Source organism: Scyliorhinus canicula, chromosome 19 (genome assembly GCF_902713615.1).
Source record: "Scyliorhinus canicula chromosome 19, sScyCan1.1, whole genome shotgun sequence".
Classification (NCBI taxonomy): Eukaryota; Metazoa; Chordata; class Chondrichthyes; order Carcharhiniformes; family Scyliorhinidae; genus Scyliorhinus; species Scyliorhinus canicula.
In genome coordinates, this window is record NC_052164.1 from 27,551,088 (window position 1) to 27,567,653 (window position 16,566).

Consider the following 16,566-nt stretch of genomic DNA (forward strand, 5'->3'; position numbering starts at 1 on the left):
TCGAGAGACCAAGAATCAAGAAGGGAATATGCTGCTGAGAGTCAACCCATGCCCTTGTTGCCAACCACCTCCCTCCCCTCACCTGTTAGCTCCTTCCCCCGACCCCCCCCCCCCTTCCTGCCATCACTCAACCTTCTCTGGATCTGTCCTCGGTGCAAGGCCTCAGGTAGATGCAACACCAGAAGAACCAACCCTCCCAGTGATGCTGCTACGTACAAATGAGTAGCCAGCCTTTGATTGGGGTCCTTGTTCCCTGGGAAAAAACATTCCTGGCTTGTTAAGTGCCTGATTGATTCAATTCCCATACCAGCTTACCCGAACAGGCGCCGGAATGTGGCGACTAGGGGCTTTTCACAGTAACTTCATGTTTTTGACAATATTATTATTAGAAGTGGTGGGCCTTCCCAAAAAGAGGCTACGGGAGAGTCTCTCCATTTCTATACTCAAAGACGGAGACCGCTGTTGCCTCCACAATTTTCTGCCCAGTCATTTTGGATGGGCTCTTCATTATGCACCTTTATCTATTTTCTTATTCAATTACTCAACTGAAAAGGATGTCGAGGCAAGGTGTCTATTGGACATCACATCCAAAATCGATAGTATTATATTATTGGTGAAAGTTGAAATGACACCTTTGGTAATTAACATATGTTTATTTCCTTGAGGGCGGCATGATGGCGCAGTGGTTAGCACTGCTGCCTCACAGGACCGAGGACCCGGGTTCGATCATGGCCCCACGTCACTGTCTCTGTGGAGTTTGCACATTCTCCCCGTGTTTGTGTACGTCTCCCCCCGCAACTCAAAAATGTAGACTGAGGTGAATTGGCCATACTAAATTGCCCCTTAATTGGAAAAAAAAGAATTGGGTGCTCTGAATGTATTAAAAAAAATGTTTATTTTCTTGATTTCTCTCTTAGTGTTTTCTACTGTTTCTTCTTGATATTATGTTTGCTATTTAACAATATCCTGTTACCTAGCATTATAGGCTATCATGTTTCTTTTTCTGTTTGCGGTTGTGTTTTATTTTCCTGTTTCCTCTTCCCCTTTGTGTTACTTTTAAAAGGCTGTTCGTCTGCAAGTTCTTCAGTTCTGAAAAAGAGGCCTACCAAAACACGTTTTCTACTCACTCCAGACATGCTGCAACAACAGAAGAGTAAAACTGACCTGTTTCATCATGGTCTGATTTCCAAGTTATGTTCTCCCTAGCTGGGAGAGTAATCAAATACCCAGTGAATTCTGCTTAATATTATAGTACGGGGAGAGAACATTAAAGAATTAAAAATCAATTATTTGGCTCTCAACCATTTATCCCTTTAATAAATGTTCTGGTACCTCAGCGGAGATGTTGTCAGGATGATGGAAGCAACGGGTAACCCCGATCGGTTCTGTGGGATTACCCTTCAGGCAGGAGGTGGCATGACGTTCACTGGCGGAGGCATTCTCTGTTCCCGCCACAGAAGTCACCCCATGCCACCGGGAAAACCGTGGGCCGGGTATGCTGCCGGCGGGATAAGCAAATCCCGCCACCAGTGAACAGCTGGAGAATCCCTGTCTTAATTGGCCATCATCAGGCATTTCCCATGATTGAGGCCCCCAGAAGCAGACGTCCTGCCCAACCAGGGCTACTGGCCAATCTGTTGCCAGCATCTCCACATGTTCCCAGCACAACTGGGAGCAGTGGCAGCTGGAAGCAAAGCACCCTCTGGAGTTTGGGGATTGCGAAACCACAGATAAATGAAGGTGGGGTGGTGAGTGTGGGGGAGGGGGCAAGGGAGAGTAGGAAGCAAAAGCAGGGTGGTGACTTTTAGCAGCCAGACTCTTGCATGATCCAGATATATTGATAAGGCAGAGTGTGCTTCATAGTGAGAGACCCTTTTGTGAGGGCCACAAAGAGTCCAGCACGAGTGGCTGAGTCAGAGAGAAAGTTACCTTTATTTACAACAATATTTACACAGTACCAGTAGTTCACTATTGTTTCTCTCCCTAGCCGATACCATACTGGCCAGCTTTAATTATTCAACTGACAGGTTAACGATTGCCCCGTCCTCTTATCGGGGGAGTTCGTATTCCCCAAGATCAAAGGGGTAACCAATTGTACCTACCCAATCGGATCCGGGCAGGATACAACAGGACCGCACTCGGGAGGCGGTTGGAAAACCCAATAGGTTTTACTGGACAGCCATCCGAGGGCATGGGAAACCCTTCGTTCCCCGAGGCACCACTAAATTGCGGTGGGCTCAGGGATGATGGGTATCATAGGCTCATTAATTAACCTAATTGACATCCCGCTGCCAGCAGCCAGGAATCCAGTGTCAGTCCCTTTTGCCCTCTGACTTAATCGGAGGAGGGTTGTGACTGCTGGGAGACTGACAGAGGGTCTCTCCCAAGATTATGTGGGGCTGGTTGCCATGGTTCCTGCCGCGACGGCCTGCATGAAATCTAGCCCCTCATGTTTAAAACCAAAATGTATAATACCTATCAATCAAGTCAATATTTTGAGAAAAGTCACCAGTTAATTGACAGTGGATGCTATTATCCCCCAAAACTCATGTGGGATTTTAAAAGAATTAATTTTTTAAAAAACACTGGCAGAAATTTGACTTGAATCTGTTAATCAAGTCACTAAAAGCTGCGAGGAACTGTGACAATGAAGAATTAGGTAAGTATAGATATCTGTTTGAACAGGAAGAGGAATGAACATGAAATGCATACAAAATTATTCTGTTTTAACCAACGTTTCAAATCTTTGTTACATTTGTTAATGATTTCTCCATCCGACCGCTCTCAATCTTGAACAAGCGAACCTCACTGAACAGAACATTATTGATTTCACAGACTACATCTCATATTGAATTCAAAAGATAAAAACAAGCCTTTATTTACTACTACCGATCAGTACCAGTTCTAAATGATTATGGATGAATGTAATTTTAATGAGCCGATTGAAATTATAATTGATTTACTGGCCGATGACATAAATGAGAATGAGACATGCTGTTCTGATTGGACACGGCTCATGACTGGTATCAGGAATGTGTAACTGCCTGCAATACTGAGTATGATTCATAGCAATTAATCACAAACTCATCTTAATATTTAGAGTGGACAAAATTCAATACACCCTCCCTCCCCCGCCAAAAAGCTTAGGGATCATGATATGCCCTTAAACCGTGCCCATTCCTTCCGATGCAGGCAGTACAAACATTTTGTGAAGCCTGTTTATTGCCATGAAATATTGGGAAACCCAGCCCTAACCATGTTGTTGGGCAGTTGCACACTTCAGTAGGAGGTTCACATTTGCGGAAGGTTAGCGCTATTTAAAGTTGGCCTGAATTACATACCAGCTTTTACCTCTTAAAAAGAAGTGCAAACCAGCTGAAACAAGGTCTGGAAGTGACTGGGAAAGACATCCTGAGTAAAAAGGAGATGGCCTCTATTTGTAGTGAGGTGTGGAGCAGAGAGCACCAAAACGTAGCATGGCTGGTAAAGGCTCTCCTGGCCAGATACTTCATGCACACCTTGGGTATTAGCATTTGTGGACCCGGTTTCCAAGCGAGCTGCAGAGGCGAAGAGACTGTCGTCTAACTCGGTCTGAAATGTACCTTTGCAAGTAAGCGTCTGGAAAGAGATGAAGTGTTTTTTATTGCAGTTCATCCAAAGCCACTCCATAGCACAGGGTGCACTGCTCTGTGGTTGTTCCCAGAAGTGTACCTTGAAATAAACATCAACTGATGCCAGAGGACCATCAACCTGGTGAAAGAAGCTCTTTGGCCTGCCCCAGACTCATTGGTCTTCCAGTGGAGGCAGATAGCCGCTACAATCAATGTAAGCAGTGTAGCCATATAGAACTGGATGCAGTGCTGCAGGAAGTTTATAACCTCACAGGAAGGGGCAAGGTCAGTGAATTCATCTTCCCAGAAACTTACAACACTAGTGCTCACTTCATAACCTCCCCTTCACCAACTTGACCAATAATCTCCATCAATCAAGACTTAGACTCAACATTCACAGATTCACCTCACCCTCACACACTTAGGATTGCTGCAAGCCTCACGCCCTCATCAAACATCTCGCACCCACTGTCAGCAATATAAACATGACAGACATATCACCAAACACATTGTACAGCACTCACTGACACACTTTCTCTTGCAGAACAAGGTGGCACATACACCCAACAGAGAAGATTGGCTGTGGCGGGCTGCGTGGCTGATGCCATTGAAGATGAACGTATCCTCATACCGAATGTGGCTTCTCACATTCCACTTACACCTCGTCCCACAGCCTCTTCTGATTGGCAAGCTGCCAAATCTTGCTCCTTCCACCATGACAATGTACTCAAGTACCCAAGAATCTGAACAGGCAGTGGTGGAAGAGTAACAGGAGGAAGAGCAGGAAGGCAATGATGAACGTTCTTGGCTCAAAGTTGGTTGAGGTAATTTTCCAAGGCACAACACAGAGAGCCATTAATCTTCCATCACCCATGCTATAGCCACTGGAGTAGCACTGTGTAAGAGCTTGAGGACAGGAAAAGGCATATGGAAGGCAGGCTCAAAGGGAATGGGCAGGCTAATTAGTTGACCCTTGTATGAAACATCAGATAGTTTGTGTATTAACCTGCACGGGACATTGATGGCAGGATTGATTGTTTGCCACATCTGGCTCGAGTAGTATGAGCTCCCCCACTAACTACTAACCATGAGGGAGGGCTCGGTGAGATTCAACCAGGTCCCTTGTAAATAGTACGCTCTTAGAAATAAATGTCTTCTTTTGTTAACTCTTTTGGGACTCCCCTCGCCTTTATTAAACTGGCGACAAGGGTAAACTGAAATTGTCGATGAGCAGCTCTGCTGACTACACCGCCTCTCCGTGACTTTGCTTCCTCTTGGACTAAGGTACGGTGACCAGTACTTCACCATGCCTTTGTTTGGTCGATTGGATGATTTTGACGCCGCTGTTGAGTCCTGGAATCAGTACGTGGAACACCTGCAATACTTTTTCAGAGCAACCAACATTACCGAAATCGAGTACCAGTCAATGATCTTAATGACCTAAACTGCATACGTGAGCCCTGCTCCCAAGCTAATGTCCTACCCGAGAACACATGTGGCGGAGACCACACCAGAAGTCTGCATCGTGCAGGTGACACTTTGGAACAACGGCCATTGAAATGCCCAGAAAAAGGAGCACTATGCAGTTGCGTTTTGTGACCAGAGTTTCAGCAAATCTTACTGCTAAACCATCGAAACGGAGCACCATCTATTCGATAGAGTTACAATAGCCAAACAATGTTATTTTAAGGAAAGAACTAAGCGCTGAATGAATGCCATCAAATTTATGCGATTCAAAATCAAATAAATCATGTACTAGTTTGAATAAGCAGGTTATTATTTCCCAATAATTAAGTATTGACTAACCCTAAATAAATGAGTGATTTAACCACAATCATTAATCTTCCAGTGTGGGTATTTTACAACTCAGTTACTCTGAGTCGATGCATTCGCTTTAAATGTTCTTGTGCTGCAAAAAAAAAACTGCCCCACAAATCTAAAGGCTGTGAAATTTCAGTCGGACCAGAGATTGCCTCTCTGAGTGTAGAACTTGTGATGGTCCAGTTTTGCAAATGTTCTATAATTATTCACTATGACCATTTTCCAGTGAAGGGGAAGATCTGATCCCTCTGACTATAGAGTTATAGAAGTCTACAGCCCATCGTGTCTGCGCTGGTCAAAAGCAACCACCTAAGTATTCTAAACCCATTTTACTGCACTTGGCCCATAACCTTGTATGCCTTGGCACTGTAAGTGCGCATCTAAATACTTCTTAAATGTTATGAGGGTCTCTGCCTCCACCACCCTTTCAGGCAGTGACTTCCAGACTCCCACCACCTTCTGGGTGAAGAGGTTTTTCCTCACATCCCCTCTAAAACTTCTGCCCCTTACCTTAAACCTATGCTCCCTGGTAATTGATCGCTCCACCAAGGGGAAAAGTTTCTTCCTGTCTGCTCCATCTATGCCCCTCATAACCTTATACATCTCAGGCATGTCCCTCAGTCTCCTCTGCTCCAAGGGAAAAAACCACAGTCTATCCAATCCCTCTTCATAGCTAAAACTCTCCAACACAGGCAACATCCTGACAAATCACCTATGCACCCTTTCCAGTGCTTTCCAGTGCTATCACATCCCTACTATAATGCGGATTCAAGAACTACAGACAACACTCTAGCTGCTGGTGAGATATGTGTTGCTGGAGTCAACAAGGGTTTATAACTTAAAAATTACACAATTCTTTTTTAAATAACCAAGTATTTCGCTTCCATTGAGACCGCGATCTAACAATATAACCTCATAGACAAATATAGTTGTAAAAATGAGGGAAATTGAAGAAATATTGGAATGGATGATATAGATTCCAAGGGAAAAACATAATTCAAATAGATGGGGGAGTGACTGGAAACTACACAACTCTAAAAATGATTACTTGTTCAAGACTAAGAGAATGAACTGTTTAGAGATACATCTGACCACATTTATGAAATTTTGTTCCCAATTGTGAGGCTTTTTGATCAGAAGAGCATATTGGGGAACTGTGAGCAGAAGATTTAGAGGGACTCAACCCATCACTGTTAGGTTTGTTCAAATTACATGTTTTTTTACCTGATGATGGGCAGATCAGTTAAAGTGTACTAAGTTATGTACTGGATCATCCATCTCTTTTGGAATTCTTATGAGTGAACAGTCTGTTGCACAAAACCTGGCATTAGGACCATCAGACGTAGGAGCAGAAGTGGGCCCTTCGGCCCATCGAGTTTGCTCTGCCATTCAGTGAGATCACGGCTGATCTGATTCAATAATCCTCAATGCCACCTTCCCGCCTTACCCCCTTAAACCTTGATTCCCTTACTGATTTTAAATCTGTCAATCTCGGCCTTGTTCATTTGTGTTGATTGTTTAGTGAGGGTTGAGCTGTAATTAACACGGTTCGTCTAACTTTCCACAGGCAAGACTTCAGATGGAGAAAGGTGTTTGTGATGTTTTGTTCCATGGCTGGTCTCATAGTAGAGGAAGGAATATAGAACTTAAGAACATAAGAACTAGGAGCAGGAGTAGGCCATTTGGCCCTCCGAGCCTGCTCAGCCATTCCATGAGATCATGGCTGATCTTTTGTGGACTCAGCTCCAGTTTCCCACCAAAACACCATGAGCCTTCATTCCTTTATTCGTCAAAAAACTATCTATCTTTATATTGAAAACATTTAATGAAGGAGCTGCAACTGCTTCACTGGGCAAGGAATTCCATAGATTCACAACCCTTTGGGTGAAGAAGTTTCTCCTAAAATCAGTCCTAAATCTACTTCCCCTTATTTTGAGGTTATGCACCTTAGTTCTGCTTTCACCCGCCAGTGGAAACAATCTCCCTGCATCTATCCTATCCATTCCCTTCATAATTTTATATGTTTCTATAAGATCCCCCCCGCATCCTTCTAAATTCTAACGAGTACAGTCCCAGTCTACTCAACCTCTCCTCATAATCCAACCCCCTCAACTCTGGGATTAACCTAGTGAATCTCCTCTGCACACCCTCCAGCGCCAGTACGTCCTTTCTCAGGTAAGGAGACCGAAACTGAACAAAATACTCTAGGTGTGGCCTCAATAACACCTTATACAGTTGCAGCATAACCTCCCTAGTCTTAAATTCCATCCCTCTAGCAATGAAGGACAAAACTCCATTTGCATTCTTAACCTGTTGCACCTGTAAACCATATGGATATGCATAAGGGACAGTGAAAAGAATTTAAACAAATTGAGTGGGAAGAAACAGGTTGTCCTGAGGCAAAGTGGACCACATGATGAAAACAACTGATTATGCTTGCCTCAGGAATGTGATACTACTAATTTGGAATATAGCACTTAATTATGTTTGTGCTACAAAGCAAATAGACACAGGAAGAGCAAGTGCTGAAGCCTAGTAATGCAAAATTCAACAATTATTAATATGGTATAATTGCTGATTATATACACAGGGTCAGCATGTTACTTGAAGCTTAGAATCTTTATCAGCATCCACCAGTTTTGCAGCTGAATTCTACATTTTTATGCAACTGACATTCAGATTATGCACAAAACATGTACGAAACATTGACTAAATATTATAGATTGCAATCCGTTCAAATATTTTTCTGAACTGACAGCAGGAATATGTTTGAACTGTTGTAAATTCAAAATGGTTGCATGTTTTGTCACTTTTTATTGCTTACATAGGCTTCAATCTCATATTTATTCCAGAGCGACACTATCATTTTCATCAATTACCCAGATTTCAGAGTGACATCTACAGAGACATTCTGATTTAGGGAGCTGGCTGGTATATTTTGCCAGAAACAGACAAAATTAAAATTTATGGTAATCCTCAGCCCTCAGTCAATCTGTTTATATCTCATGGGCAGGATTCTCCGACCCACTGCCGGGTCGGAGAATCGCCGGGGGACGGCGTGAATCCCACCCCTGCTGGCTGCCGAATTCTCTGGCCCCGGGGATTTGGCGGGGGCGGGAATTATGCCGCACCGGTTGGCAGCCGCTGGCAGCGCCCCCTCCCGACGATTCTCCAGCCCGCGATGGGCCGAGTGGCCGTGCGTTTTCGGCCGGTCCCGCCGGCGTAAATTAGAGTAGGTACTTACCGGCGGTGGCCCGGGAGGGTCCCCCCACGGTGGCCTGGCCCGCAGTCAGGGCCCACTGATCCGTGGGCGGGCCTGTGCCATGGGGAACTCTATTCCTCCACGTCAGCTGCTGTCAGCCTTCGCGATGGACAACGCGGAGATGAACCCCCCTGTACATGCGCTGGGATGACGCCAGCACATGGTGGCGCTCCCGCGCATGTGCCAACTCACTCCGGCGGAGGCCCTTCGACACCGGTTGGCATGGCGCCAAGCCCCTTTCCCGCCAGCCGGCATGGAGCAAACCATTCCAGTGCCGGCCTAGCCCTTGCAGGTGCGGAGAATTCTGCACCTTTGGGGCAGCCCGATGCCGGAGTGGTTCACGCCACTCCTTCACCCGGAGTTGCCCGCCCCGCCGATTCCCGCCCCATGTTTTTAGTCCTTGTGCTCGTAAAGTACTCCATTGGGTTGGGAGGTCTACTTACAACATAAATAATCAGTTCAGAAATATGGGCAGCATGGTGGCACAGTAGTTAGCACTCTTGCCTCACAGTGTCAGGGACCCGGGTTCATTTCCAGCCTTTGGTAACTGTGTGGAGTTTGCACTTTCTCCTCGTGCCTGTGTGGCTTTCCTCCTGGTGCTCTGGTTTCCTCCCACAGTCCAACAACGTGTAGGTTAGTTAAATTGCCCGTTAGTGTCAAAAGGGGTTGGGTGGGGTTATGGGGATGGGGTGCGTGAATTGGCCTGGGTGGGGTGCTCTTTCGGAGGGTCACTGCTGACGTGAGGGGCCGAAAGGCCTCCTTCTTGACTGTGGGGATTCTATGATATAACAATTATGTACTTAGCCTTAAAATAGGTGCTATGTGACATGATTTAGCCACTGTTTTCGGTGTCTGATGTTTGTGGAATGGCCCTTATTGTGGCTTGTTATGAAAGAAGATTGTTTCTTCTAACTGATACTGGATGGGCAGAAAGGAAACCGGGCAAGGGCAGTCCCATTCAACTGGACACTGAAGGAAAAGGGTTGTAAGAAGATGGTTTATCCAATTGTGTCATGGGCTGCAAATTGGGAAGAATGAGCATCGGTAATGTACATTGGTCATTGTCCAAAGACAGTGTCATTTATGGTCTTAATGTGCTTTAGTGCTTTAACAGGACATACATCTTATTGGGGGGTTCAAACGAGTAGTTGTAGGAAAAATAGGTATAAATTTTGGAGACACCAATGAGTAAAAGGACTTTGGAAAGCAAAGGAAGGTTGGGGTTAAGGCGGCAGTGTACAATGACAGGAATGTCAGGGGTCTTTTCTTTGAGGTCATTATGATAGCAGGTTTGAACATAATCAAAGGTTATCAGGGGAAAGATGAGAGAAATTGAAACACAAACAGAGCAGCCATGATCTTATTGAATGGCGGAGCAGGCTCGAGGGGCCAAATGGTTCCTATTTTATAAGTTCCTATGTTCGTATAAGGGAGATATTTTAAGGTAGCTGCAGATTTGAGAAGGCAACTATCAAATGATCATTCTTTGATGTCAAGAAGAATGGCCTTATTCTGTGCTGTAAGCACCCCACAAACACATTAATATGCCTTGCGGTTTTATTGAGCTGTGCTCACGAATTACATTGAAAATATTAACACTTGTAATTTGCTACCTTCCCAAAGAGAATATCTAGAACTGCCAATCTTTTCAGCAAAATAGCAGATTTTAAAATACTCAGCATGTTCTCAACACTGATCACCAAGTTGGAGCAACACTGAAACAATAAGGAGTTTACAACTATTCTTGTCAGCACATTGAGGAGTGTCGCACAAATTCACTTCCTGGAACAGACTGTTCTGACAACTCCTCCCAAGGTCTGCCATGTTTATCATAGCAGTGCATTCTCTCCAGAGAAAACACAATTATTTGTTGCTATATTTTCTCATCAATGAATTTTCTCATAAATGATTTCAACTGAAACTTTAAATTTTTCAGCGTCACACAAATATTTTTGACAAACTGCATCACCATTGAATCAGAAATTATTGCCAACAAGCTATTTTAAAGTTCTCATTATTCAGATTCTTTTCCTTCTTCTATGGTTGAATATTGATATATTTTTTGTTTCAAAAATCTTTAATCTTTGTGTTTTGCTGTAATATTCAAAATAAAGCTTCTGCCAACTTTCCATAATGATATAGGCAGGCAGAGTATTGAATGTCAGTCAGAATTCAAGGATCCAATAGTATGTGGCCAATTCTAATCTGCTTTTCGCTTGACTGCCTTTCTTTGTTCATATCAAAGAGAACTTGATTTTCTCCCACACGCGTCAGAACTCAATTTATCAACTCGACTCCCTGAGATAAGCAATGACCTCAAGCTAAAAAACCACCAAAAGAAATGAACTCAAAAACATAATACTAAACAGGTACGTTGTTGCCGGTTGTTAGCACTGCTGCCACACTGCATCAGGGACCCGGGTTTCATCGTGGCCTTGGATCTCTGTGTGGAGTTTGCACATTCTCCTTGTGTCTGTGGGGGTTTCCTCCGGGTGCTCCAATTTACTCCCACAATCCAAAGAAGTGCAGGTTAAGTGGATTGGCCATGATCAATGTGCGGGGTTATGGGGATACGGTGGGTGGGTAGGCCTGGGTAGTGTAATGATTTGCATCAGCAATTCTATATGTTAATAGGTTAAACCTCCAGCCAGCAAGTGGCAGTGGAACTACACCATGTGACGCTGCAACCATGGAGTCTAGGTGGGGAGTCATCGTGGATAGTTGTGTTTTGTATTAGCTCTCGTATTCTAGTTGTTAACAGTTTACAGTTTGTTAGTAGTATTAGCATTGTTTTCTACCCACATTATTGTAATTTAATAAATCTTTACTAGTCACGAACTAGATGTTCTTTGGTGCACGGACTCAATAATTGCAATGTACTAGAACATAAGAGGTAGAGTGTTGTTTTGGAGTGCCGGTGCAGACTCCATGGGCCAAAGAGCCTCCTTTTTGCACTGTAGGGGTTCTATGGATTCTATCTACCACAGCGTGGACCACCCCTGTTTAGCCTGTTAAGTGTGATGGGAAATTTCCAGATGGCTGTCACTTTAATTCTCCGCCCCACTCCCACTTTGACCTCGATGTGTCAATGAAGCTCTTGGAAAGTGCACTTCATCTTTTGATTCGTCCCTTTACATTGTCTTCTGGACTCAACATTCAATTCAACTATTTTGGGCAGCACGGTAGCATGGTGGTTAGCATAAATGCTTCACAGCTCCAGGGTCCCAGGTTCGATTCCCGGCTGGGTCACTGCCTGTCTGTGCGGAGTCTGCACGTCCTCCCTGTGTGTGCGTGGGTTTCCTCCGGGTGCTCCGGTTTCCTCCCACAGTCCAAAGATGTGCGGGTTAGGTGGATTGGCCATGATAAATTGCCCGTAGTGTCCTAAAAAAAAAAGTCAGGTTGGGGGGGGGGGGGTTGTTGGGTTACGGGTATAGGGTGGATATGTGGGTTTGAGTAGGGTGATCATTGCTCGGCACAACATCGAGGGCCGAAGGGCCTGTTCTGTGCTGTACTGTTCTAAAAAAAAATAAAAAAATAACCGCTGTCCCCATTTCTACAGATGGCAGCTGTTGGTAATGATTCTGCCAATGCCATTTGCATCTTCTCTGAACCCATCATTTGTATATTGTCCCATTTCCATCCTCCTTTGCAGCATCATTCCTTTTGTCATTTAATCTGTCTCTGCCTTTGGCCCTATCACAACCATACCCTTTTGGACCACCGCCCCCCCCCCCCCCCCCCCCCCCCCCCCCCCCCACCCAATGTCCTCAAATTTGATGGTTTACACATCAATATCAAATGAACAGCATAATCTGTTTCTTTTTAAAAACTTGCCTGCGGGAAAAAAAATTGTGTGTGGTATTTAGCCACCTTCTGCCCTGAGGGTCACTGGAGAAGGACATTGCAAATACCTGAAAATTAAAATTTGTGTATTCCCTGAATGCTTCATTTCATTTTCATTTTTCATTTCATTCCTTTGTCAAATATTGTAATGGAACTATTAAACCATTTAAAGTAAATTCAACAACTCATTTCTTTGTTAAAGTGTCTGATAGGATATACAATAGTACAGGGAAAAATAAATCTTCAAAAATCATGTCTAGTATTAGGAGGAGGTTTTCACGATGGAAGAGATACTTGAGGTCAGAGATGATAAGCAAGTAGCAGATATTGTTCTCTTAAACACTGCACAAATAAAATCCACGTTTACATATTTACAACAAATCTATTCAATAAAGTGGCATGGCTAATATTTCTACATAATTAGGAGTATGAATAATGAATAATAAATGACAATTTAGCTGCAACATCCTATTAGCAACAATCAGGGTAATTTTGATACTGTTAAAATGGATGAAGTGATTAATCTGAGAATAATCATTTCTTCTTTTCCCAGTAAAAGTCATTGGGTCATAAAAACATTAATGCATCAGCTCAGCTTCTATTGATAGCTTCTGACAATGCAGAAATTGAGCTAGTGGGAATGTAATCATACCCCTAAAACACTCCAAATTTACAGGGCCAGTTAATGCTGAAAACCACAGACTGGAATAAATTTATTTTAAGATAGCTTCTGTCAGGAATTTAGAAATGTTGTCACTTGTAATGATTAAGCCCCTAACCGATTCATCAGAACATTTCCAGTACAGTGTCCATTATCAACTATCTTAGAATTCTGGAAACATCTTTCAAAAGTAATAAATACACCAAGAGAAGTGCCTATAATTACACAAAATCATCAGACAGCAATTTTGCTGCAGCTTGCAAGAATTGCTAACTCTAAAAGGAATTGACTGAATGATAGGGCTACCAAAGTGACTGAAATATACCTGGGCTTGAAGGAGGCAAAGAATCAGCCAGCGATCTTGCTCCTAATTACTTTATAGTGGCCTGCTGGAGGGCAGCATGGTGGCACAGTGGTTAGTGCTGCTACCTCACAGCGCCAAGGTCCCAGGTTCAACCCTGGCTCTGGGTCACTGTCCGTGTGGAGTTTCCACATTCTCCCTGTGTTTGAATAGGTTTTGCCCCCACAACCCAAAAGATGTGCAGGGTAGGTGAACTCACCATGCTAAATTGCCCCTTAATTGGAAAAAATGAATTGGGCACTCTAAATTTATTTTTAAAAATAGTGGCTTGCTGGAAGTATATAATAATAATAATCACTTATTGTCACAAGTAGGCTTCAATGAAGTTACTGTGAAAAGCCCCTAGTCACCACATTCCAGCACCTGTTCGGGGAGGCCAATACAGGAATTGAACCTGCGCTGTGGGCTTGTTCTGCATTACAAGCCAGCTGTTTAGCCTACTGTGCTAAACCAGCCCCATACCTGCAAATACTGAGCTGATTTTTAAAAAAATTCATTCAAGGGATGTGACGTCGATGGTTAGGCCAGCATTCATCGCCCATCCCTAATTGCCCTTGAGAAGGTGGTGGTGAGCTATCTTCTTGAACCAATGTAGTCCATATAGTGTGGGTACACACACAGTTAGGGAGGGATTTACCAGATTTTGACCCAGCGACAGTGAAGGAATGGTGGTATATTTCCCAGCCAGGACGTTGAGTGGTTTGGAGGGGAACTTCCAGGTGGAGGTGTTCCCAGGGGTGTTCTACCCTTGTTCTTCTAGATCAGGGGTGGGCAAACTATGGCCCGCGGGCCGCATGCGGCCCGCCAAAGGTCTTTATGCGGCCCACCAAGATCAAGTCATTAAAAAAAAAATTTTTTTTTAAACAAATGTTTTTTTTTTAATTTTAAGGTTAATGGGGGGTGCTGTTGGGTTACTGGTATAGGGTGGATACGTTGACTTGAGTAGGGTGATCATTGCTCGGCACAACATGTGTTTCATGTGAAGTTTCTACTTTAAAATATTAATTAATAAAAATTAATTGCTTTTATTTCTTTAAACTGAGTTACTTTGTTTTTCAAATAAATGTGTTTCATGTAAAGTTTCTACTTTAAAATATTAATTAATAAAAATTAATTGCTTTTTTTCTTTAAAAACCTTTTTTTTGGCTATTTTAAATATTAATTATTTTACTTAATATACTATGCGGCCCTTTAAAATTGTGAATTTCTGAATGTGGCCCTTGCACGGAAAAGTTTGCCCACCCCTGTTCTAGATGGAAGCAGTCGTGGGTTTGGAAGGTGCTGCCTAAGGAACCTTGTTGAGTTCCTCCAATGCATTTTGTAAATAGTTCACACAATCTACAATGATAGGATTGACTGTGACACATTCATAGTTGAATCGCTTGCCAACGTCCACTGTCTGAGGTTGCACACAAGATAAAATTGCACTGGAAAATGGCCAATGCCTGTTGAAGCATAACTTGAAGAGGTAGAAGTCTGCTTCCAGAAAATAGAGTTTTCTTTCTGTTCTCTATAAGTAAAGCAGGAGGCGATGTTTGTTGGACATACTCTACGCGACAAGGCGGAACAACAAGAAAGCACGTCTTTATCATTATCTCACTGACGCATTGCAGCAAAGTCTAACACAGCGAATCTTTTCTTCATTATTGATTTGATTTCTTACAAGACTGTCAAACTGACAGTCCAGAGATTCATCTGCCCCTTCAGGCTTGGCATTTCAGACAATGCCATTAGTTCACTGAGAACACAGTCTCAAATTTATGATTATTGGTAAAACAACGACTTTCTTTCATCCAGAAACTTTAACGGGTCAAATTTCCCAAGGTGTTTCACAGAAGCACAATCGGAAAAAGAAACAAGTGACAATTTTTGGAAGTAATTATTTGGAATTTTTAAGTACAGGAAAAAGAAAGATTTTATCGGTCTGATTCCCTCTCTGCCAACTGCCTAATGTTTCTACACTGATGTTAAAAGTTCATTCAGAATGTTTTGAGTGCTGTGGAGTTAGACGATGCCAACAATTTTGTTCTGTAGATAATGTTGCTAATTTACTTCTCTTCATGTTTGGTGTTCTGAGCTGTTCCACAGCGGAGAGTGACAAGAGGGAGCAAACTGAAGGAAGTACTAAGTATGGAGATGAAGGAAGTGAATGCCACACATTTGGATTTAAGAAGTCCTTGTTAAAACTTAGTGAAAAGGATTGAGGCCCATGCATTTAAGGGTAGCCGAGGATACAGATTGGCAGATTTCTTGCACTGGGGAGATGAGCTTGTGAGCAGGACCGGCTCCTCTGAGATTGGGGCACGATTTTGAAAGGCTGCCACATCCCTCCAACCCCCTTCTTCAGGACCACCGCTTTCTGGACCCCTTTCTGCATCAATGGTGTCGAGGTGGAGATTGGATTGGATTGGATTGGATTTGTTTATTGTCACGTGTACCGAGGTACAGTGAAAAGTATTTTTCTGCAAGCAGCTCAACAGATCATTCAGTACATGGGGCGAAAAGGGAATTAAACATAATTCAAGAAAATACATGAGAATACATAATAGGGCAACACAATATATACAATGTAACTACATAAGCATTGGCATCGGATGAAGCATACATGGGTGTAGTGTTAATGAGGTCAGTCCATAAGAGGGTCATTTAGGAGTCTGGTGACAGTGGGGAAGAAGCTGTTTTTGAGTCTGTTCGTGCGTGTTCTCAGACTTCTGAATCTCCTGCCCGATGGAAGAAGTTGGAAAAGAAGATGGCTGACAGCTTCAAATTCCTAAGTGTTACCAGATTCCTAAATAACTCTCTTATGGACTGATCTGATCTCGTCACACATCTTCTCTACTGAGTAGAACTGCACTCCTTTATGCTTCACCCGACGCTTGTGTCTATGTATTTACATTGTGTATTTATGTATGCGCTATGTTTTTTTCATGTATGGACTGTGCGCAGTACAATAATTTTCACTGTACCTCGGTACACGTGACAATAAACAAATCCAATTCCAATTCAC